This window comes from Meriones unguiculatus, chromosome 5, assembly GCF_030254825.1.
Source record: "Meriones unguiculatus strain TT.TT164.6M chromosome 5, Bangor_MerUng_6.1, whole genome shotgun sequence".
In the NCBI taxonomy this organism is placed as follows: Eukaryota; Metazoa; Chordata; class Mammalia; order Rodentia; family Muridae; genus Meriones; species Meriones unguiculatus.
The window spans coordinates 127754201-127763287 of NC_083353.1; positions in this window are offsets into that span (position 1 = coordinate 127754201).

Below are 9087 nucleotides of genomic sequence, written 5' to 3' on the forward strand. Positions count from 1 at the left end.
GAAGATTCTGTTAAGGGAACCCCATCACTAGTCTAGCTAGAGACTTTGCCAAGAGAATCCTGTCTCCAGGGAGTGTATGTCACTACACCTGTCCTGCATTTACAAGGGTTCTGGGGCCTCACACACCAGTCTTCTTGCTTGCTTGGCAAGCGCTTTCTCTTCTGAGTTGTTTAACAAGCCCACAATTAGTAGTTAGAGGATGACAGTGCCAAACAGTATCGATGGTGCCAGTACATGCAGGTTTTTATTGAAAAGGTTGTTCAGAACTCTCTGTAGTGGAAACTTCAGTGTTGCTGGAGACTGAACAGTTATTACCCAAAGTGTGAGGTCTTTTCAGGCAAAACAAAAAGCAGTTTTCCAAATAGGCCCTCTGGAATTGTCAGATAAATTTTATAATTAGAATTGGACAAGCCTGTATATTCACCTTTCATTTAAGAAGCTATCGTTTAAAACTGGTTTTATATTTTCCTTTTCCTAGCCCTCATGACTGGCATGAAAGGATCGGCCGAAGTTTAATATTTAGCTATGTTAAAGCTGGCATGCTTCTGGAACAATTCTCAACAGCTCAGGGAAGTGGTAGTTCACACTAAATAAAACAAAAGTTCAGAATTTGCAAGGAAGATGGCAGGGGAAACAAAAAGGCTATTTTAAATACTCACAGAGTGAGCCTGCTCCAGAGGACATACAAAGGAGGTCTGTCACAAGAATTCCAAGCACACTCTGTTAAGGTAAGTAAACTAAGAAGTGGATGACTATGGCCCTTAGAGGCCACAGTTGGCTCTGCAAGGTGCTATCCTAGGTGCTGAAGCGATGGCTCAGCAGTTAAGAGCACCTACTTCTCTTGCGTGGGGCTTGGGTTTGCTCCCCAGCACCCACATTATTGATGTATGTTTACAAGTAAGGTCTAGTCATGTTGATTATTAGCCTATACTTATCACAGCTATCACAATCAATAAAAGACACAGACACCTAAGTGATTTTATAATGGCCTTGTACCACCTGGGACAGGGCAGATATTAACCTTCTAAAATTCCTTTACCTCCCAGGCCCATCAAAATCTACCTCCCATCAGTAATTCTACAAATACTTGCACATCTCTTTCATCTGGGCCACTTTCTCCAGTCATGCCTGCCATGTGCTTCTTCCTCACTGTATGCCATGGTGGCTCTCTGCTTCCTTTCCCTTTTCGTGTTTCTCTCTCCCATGATCCACTCCTATCCCCAAAGCCCTTGAACCTCAGCTTCACCTACCTCCAAATGTCCTGCCAAAGTTTAGGCCTTTTGATTAGCCAATCAGGAATAATTGGGGAACATTCCTTCTCATCACAAGGGTACAGGAGATAGTTCAACATTCATAACAATGCCTGTGCAAGGTGGTAACCAGATCTCAAGGCACTGAAATCAGCATTTGAATACACAGCACCAAACCAATGCCAACACACATGGTGGCTCATAATGGTCTGTACATCCAGTTCCAGAGACTTCAATGACCTCTTCATGTCTCCAGAAGTACTGCGTGCACACTGTGTGCAGATATACTTTCAGGCAAAGCACCCATATACTGAATAAAATAAATATAGCTTGATAAAAAATAATATTCAAAAAATGTTCTTTCAGACTCAAGTGGAAATTTAATACAACAATACAAGGACAGAGGATGGCTGGTAGCACATAGGTAGCACAAGGAACTTGGTAGAATTATAAGAAGGATCACGTTTAGCAGCTTGGTCCATCTGTTAATGCCAATGAAAATAAAACAGTACTAATGACTCTTCAGGTTGCTGTTCTAAAGAGGTTTATTTGTGCTCACAGTTTTCATCCAAGACTGATGGCTATTGCTTAGAAAAAGCCCCCCCCCCCATTATTTTCTAATGGAATGCAGGCAGCACAGGGAATCACACAGTGAGAAATATTGAGGGCCTGAAAGACCTGGTTAAAGTGGCTTTTATCAGATAGTGGCTAGAGATAACTTCCATTAATGATAACTTCCATTAATAAGATGGATAAATTCATCCATTCATAAGAATGGAACTCAGTGTAATGACTTCTCCCAAATCTGACTTGACATCATCTCTTCCTAGCTCATAATGGAGATTAAGTTTCATGTAATGCATGAAGGGGACAAATCATGTCCAAAGCCTAGCAGGCAGTGTATTCACCAGTGGGATATGAATTTCAGAAAGTTATAGGGGCAGGTGGTAGAACATGAATGTGAACCAAAGTCACTTTCAATGTATGCCATCAAAAGATCCTAAAGATGGGTTATTGCGAGGCTGGGAGGACCACGAGTGATAGTGTTAAAGTGCTGTGTCCATCTCCCCAACCTGAGTCATCACTTAACTGTAAACTGCTGACTAAAGAGAGTCCATCTCTCCAAGATATGGGAAGCTGCACCTTTATGAGTACATATGTTTCCACCAGTCCTTGCACAAAGAGCTGTATTCCTACTTATTGTGGTCATGTATACAGGAAAATGAAACACTCAAACATTTCAAAAACTAATATGTCCTTGTTACTAAGTTAAACAGGTATAAGTGAGCTGAGTGGCAATCTTTTCTCTTCCTGTTCCTGACTGTGGCTTAATGTGAACAGCTTTTTTTTTTTTTTTTTTTTTGAGTTCCCAGCTCTTTTCTTTCTGTCCATGATTACAATGAATATCACATGAATAAAAAAATTATTAAGAAACTATTGTGAACAATTAGACACTAAAACACCAGAAAACCTAGAAGTAATGAATTAATTCTTGAACACAAACATTGTAACAAATTTTATTTTAATTTAAGTAGATCAAGGGATGAAGATATAGCTCTGTACCAGTGTGCTTGTGTCATATGCACCAGGACTGATGATTGATCCTGAGTGTGTGCACACCCAGCCAAACTGAATTAATGAGAATGAAACAGTAATTAAACATCTGAGATCTAAAACCATACAAAAACAAAAGAAAAATAAAAGGACAAGACTTTAGATATTTTTAGCTGGTCTACTGCGCACACACACACATGCACATACACACACACAACTGCATGCACACATATTTGACATTGAAGAGTCCTGGGGATATTGCTAGAGAGAAACAGAATGTTCCATAGCATGGAAGAGTCACACAATCACCCAATGTATACTGAATTGTAATTCCATCAATTCCAGGGCCCACTAGCTGCAAGTATCGTACTTCTTAGAAGCCCAGTGTCCTCCACTGTGATTCTCACATTGAAGTTTGCCACCAACTACACATTTTGTCTTTCTCAATCATTCATATCACTGTAACTGTATTTCACTACCCATCCCCACATAAAGGTGAATTACTTCCATGTTTTCTCTAAGTATGTTAGAAATTATAAAATCTACCTTGAAGTATTATAACATGTCCTCTCAGATGTGTTAATTTGCCTTAGGAAAAAAAAATATGAGCTCTTGCCTCAATGCAAAGCAAACCACAAGCTTCAACTTGTGCTAATCTATCAGCATCCTTCTTGGGTTGCAGTTTTGTTCCAGGGGTGATAGTGGTTCACAACTGGAAGCCAAGATTTGGTGTGGAGTAATGGCTTCATTAATTCAAATGTTCTCTGTATAACACTTTGAAAATCCCTGTTCCACAAATCACTGAACCAATGTGAGGATTCCATCATCAGCCAAGTAGGTCTGTTGCCTTCCAATAAATATTTAGAGTAGCAGGGCTATGTGATGCCTTTTATGGATTCCAGGGGTCAGTAGGATAAAGCTGCTCACACTCAGGAAGGGTCTTTGCTCAGTTATCAGCTGTGGAAAGTTCCTCTGCATAGCTACATCTGAGTTTCTACATGATTACAGGTAAAAAGGAAGTATAATATGAACTAAAAGATGAACTATTTTCAAACTATTCTATAAAATAGAAAGTGAAAGAACATTGTCAAACTCATTCGATGAGGCCCCAGTCACCATCATACCTAAAGCACACGAAGACCCAACAAAGAAAGAGAATTTCAGACCAATCTCCCTTAAATAACATTGATGCAAAAATATTCAATAAAATACTTGCAAACAAAATACAAGAACACGTCCAAAATATCACCTAACATAGTCAAGTAGGCTTCATCCCAGGAAAGCAGGGATGATTCAACATACAAAAATCTACCAACATAATCCACCATATAAACAAACTGAAAGAAAAAAAAGGCATATGGTCATCTCATCACATACTAAAATGACCTTTGACAAAATCCAACACCCCTTTCATGTTTAAAGTCTTGGAGAGATCAGGGATACAAGGCAAATACCTAAACACAATAAAGGCAATATACAGCAAGCCAATAGCCAACATCAAGTTAAATGGAGAGAAACTTACAGTGATCCCTCTAAAATCAGGGACAAGACAAGGCGACAAGGCTTCCCACTCTCACCATATCTCTTCAACATAGTACTGAAGTTATACTTAAAGCAATAAGACAAGTAAAGAAGATCAAGGGGATACAAATTTGAAGGGCAGACATTAAAATATTACTATTCACAGATTATATGACAGTATTCATAAGTGACCCCCAAGAAACTACCTAAGAACTCCAATTGCTGACAAATACCTTCAGCAAAGTGTCTAGATAAAAAATTAACTGAAAAAAGTAAGTAGACCTCTCTTTTACAAGCAACAAAAAAGGCTGAGAAAGAAATTAGGGAAGCAACACTCTTCACAATAGCCAAAATATATAACATATCTTGGTGTAACTCTAACCAAGCAAGTGAAAGATCTGTATTGTAAGAACTTCAAGTCTTTGAAGAAAGAAATTGAAAAAGATTTTAGAAGATGGAAGGATTTTCTCATGAAACTGAAAAGGTTCAGTAAGGGAAAAGACACAGTCAAGAGGACAAAATGGCAGCCTACAGAATGGGAGAAAATCTTCACAGCCATACAGCAGGTATTTGTATATCCAAAATATACAAGAAACTTAAGAAATTAAACACCAAAAAGTCAAATATCCAATTAAAAATGGTTGACAGAGCTAAACCGCGAATTCACAACACAGGAGTCTTGAACAGCTGGGAAGCACTTAGAGAAATGCTCAATGTCCTTAGTCAACTGAGAAATGGGAAAATCAAAATGACTCTTCCCTATGCCATTTCAAAAAACCCTCAAACTGAATGTCCCTCCCTTCTACTTCCTGTGTGTTTCTCTGTCCTCCTGACTTCCTCTTACTTTCTATGTTTTTTTTCTCCTGTTCACACCCTGTCAACTGGTAGTTTGCTTTGCCTCTTTAACTAGGGTTAACTTTACTTAACCCTGTTTACAATACTCAAGCAGAAAGTTCTTTAATTAAAGGTGTGTGCTAGAGCTGAGGCACATCACAACTAGAAACAGATTTTTTTTTTTCTTCAGAAAACAACACAGTCTTGGATTTCAGAGTGTGGTCAAATATTCTGCAACATTCCCCCCTCTTGTCTAAATAAAAAGGAAAGGTTTTAATTCTAACACAGTAAAATTATTTACAATGATGAACCCAAGCTTTACACAATATCCCGTTTGCTGGTATATGGTAATCTTAAAATTAAATATTTTGGGGTTCAAAGTTCTATAAAATGTTCATGTCAGTTCCATATGAACTAAGCAATTTGAATGTGCTGAGCAATTTGTAATTTGAAGCTGATATTTGGGTAGTTGTCATGCCAAGTACCGATATAATTAATTTCAGTGAAAGGGGGCTTTATTTTGCTTCCTGTGTATGTTTTCAAGGTATAGACTACAGTAAAGAAAAAATAAACAGTGTTTTATTAGTTGATATATACTTAATAGATATTAATCCTCAACTTTGTCAGACATCTGCTGAATGTGACATTTAAGAAGTTTAAGTGTACTATGTCATACAGAGACCCCAGATACCATCAGTGACACCACACCACAATGGGTTCAAGAAGATGATGGGAACTTTGTCTCCACCTGGATTGTGTAAATGCTAACAGCTGGGCAAGACTGCCCAAAGGCCTCTCCTGTCACTGGGATCTGGACCAAACTGTGCATAAGCAGGCACTGAGGAATTGATGTGCCCACTTTGCCTGGACAGAGTAAAGCCAGCCCCTCTCCCTGTGTTCCTCCTCCACAGGAAAGACTCATAGTCAGTGCACTCAAAACTGTGCTTGTAATCATTGTATACAAATGCAACTCATTTCCAGAGATAAGCTTGATTTAGCTTCCTGTATATGTTTTCATAGTTAAGCCTAAGGCAATAACTAAAAACAAAAATGTTTTACTTAAAATAAGGTATACTTAATAAATTAAATGAGGGTCCTCAGACTCTTAAGAGTAGAATGTGGCATCTCAAATGGTTGACATAATAGACAAAAATGGAAGACCCTAGAGGCAACACTAAGGCAACCTTCAAAGAGGCTAATGGGGCCCAAATGACATCACCAGGAGTGTTGTAACACTAACCACTGGAAGAGAATTGTCCCCTGTCTCATCCTCCATCAGGACCCTGTGAACACTGTGGACACCCATCCATCCTCTTGATTTTCTCTTTTTCTTCATGTTTTTTTAAAAAATAATCCTATGTTGGCTTCCTGTCAACCAATTGCTTTCTCTACCTTTTTACGTATGATTAACTCTATTTTATCCTTTTACAATAATCAAGCAGAAAGCTCTTGGGTTAAAGATGTGAGCTAAGGCTGAGCCTTGCCAAGCCAAAAATAGTTTTTTCTAGTAAATAACACAATCTCAATGTTCACAATTTGACCAAATATCCTGCAACATTTAAAGGTTTTAACTCGAACAGAGTGAAATATTTTAAAGAATGAAGCTATTTCTGCCAAGGTTTCCACGATGTCTAGTTTGTTTGTATTTGGCAGTCTTAGGGTGTAGCATTTCTAAATACCAAGTTCTGTAACATGTTCATGTCAGTCTTATATGAACTCAGCAATTTGAAGGTCCTGAGCAGTTTGTAGCTGGTATTTGTTTAGTGTTTGTGAGCCTAGTGGCAATGCTGGCTAGGTAGACCACAGCAGTCAACCTAAACGTGTCCACTGCTTGTACAGAATGTGGCAGCAAAAGAGGCATGGGGCAGTTTTGCCCAGTGGTTAAAATTACTACAATCCATGTGGACTTTTCATTGCAGGGCCCCGTCATCTTCTTGGAGACCTCAAATGTTACTATTAGAAATAGTCAATGGTTAATGCAGAAAACTTAAAGATTTTAAATGCCACATTTAGCAGATCTTTGAAAGGTTTGAGGACCACAATCTATTAAGTATACCTGGGGTACATGAACTTTGTTCCTAGCTACCTGCTTCAGATTCAAACCTGAAAACATGTACAGGAACCTAGTTGAAATTTATTTTTAGAATTAGTTAGTACTCTGATTGACTATTAATATCATGACAGAACATTTATGTATACATAATAATATAGATTTTGAGATAATAGTTATACCTTAAGATGAGAGGTCTTTTCTGAGACTAATACTCCAACCAAGGCCCATGCATGGAGATAACCTAGATCCCTGCCCAAATGTAGCCCATGGCAGTTCATTGTCCAAGTGGTTCCCTAAGGGGAGCAGGGACTGTGTCTGACATGAGCTCTGTGGCTGGCTCTTTGATCACCTCCCCCTAAGGTGGGGAGCCTTACCAGGCCACAGAGGAAGACAATGCAGCCAGTCCTGATGAGACCTGACAGGCTAGGGTCAGATGGAAGGGTCAGAGGACCTCCCCTGTCAGTGGACTTGGAGAGAGGCATGGGAGGAGATGAGGGAGGGAGGGTGGGATAGGGAGGGAATGAGGGAAGGGGCAACAGCTGAGATACAAAGTGAACAATCTGTAATAAACAAACAATATGACAGTCAAATGAAAAACAAAAGATTATGAGATTAGTAGCAATAGAATAGTCCCTTAATTTTTTTTTCCTCTGTCCCATACATACCAGGTCACTTTTCTGATATGAGGCATAGATTTTGGATTTTGCCTTAGCAAGCATGTGTGGATTTAGAGAAGGAGAGAGCCATGCTCCACCCCCAAAATCAGCTTTCATTTTTTAATTGAATTGGGACCATATAAAAACCACTTATCATTTATGTCTGTAGAGGGCAGCAGAGACAAATATTTGAGAGTCTTGCAAGAGCAGGCCCAGCCTCGTGGAAGAAATAAGAGAGTGCTTGCCCAAGCTGTCCCACCCCTGGCCCACATCTGTGGTTGTCTGTTGGGAAGAGGCAACCAGTTGGGCAAGATGGTGGCAAAGGTACAAGTCCTAGCCCAGGGCTTCGAGCCAGGATTTCAGACTATTTAGCTGGAGGTGGACGATACTATTTGGACAGTTTACTCTTTTTCTTGGCACATTTCTCTTGATGAGCCATATTTTTCCATCACTTGTTTCACTTGTCCAGTAGAATCAGGATTACTTTTTGGATGATTTTATTCTCCTGGTGGGTTTCCTTTGGCGTGTTATATCTTTCCTAGGGTGAAATGGTTTCTTGGCAACAACAACAAAATAACAACAATAATAATAATCTCTCAATTGAAATTTAAAAAGATTTTTGAAATTTTATAACTAAATATACGTTAGTATGAGTGGTTAAATATGCATATATTCCCCTTTCTATTTGTATATAAATTCAAGGTTTAAGTTATTTATTTTTAGATCACAAAGAACGTTCAGTTTGAATTTCAGCTTGTCTTTTGCAAGCAGCTTTCAAATTTAAATCACTGTAATTTGTATATGGCTGCTTCTGCTCCCAAATGTTGGGATTAAAAATGTGTAACTCCTGGTGGTCCAAAATGGCAGCAACCATGGCACACCATATCTGAGGGGTTCAGGATCCAAAACTCTGAAATTGGTGAGTGGAGGGGCAGCTGAAGCCAGAACATCCACATTGAGGCTTCCTGGATTATAAGGGACAACCGATGAGCTGGGACACTTTGGATCTAGGTCACCCATGGACATCTCTAGGGACTAAGTTGTCTCCGGTGCCATTGAGTTCAAGGCTCTTTCCCACTCTTTCTTTTAACAGGTTTAATGTGTCTGTTTTTATGTTAAGGTCTTTGATTCATTGGGACTTCAGTTTTGTGCAGGGTGATAAATATGGATCTATTAGCATTTTTCTACATGTAGAATCCAGTTAGACTAACACCAAGTT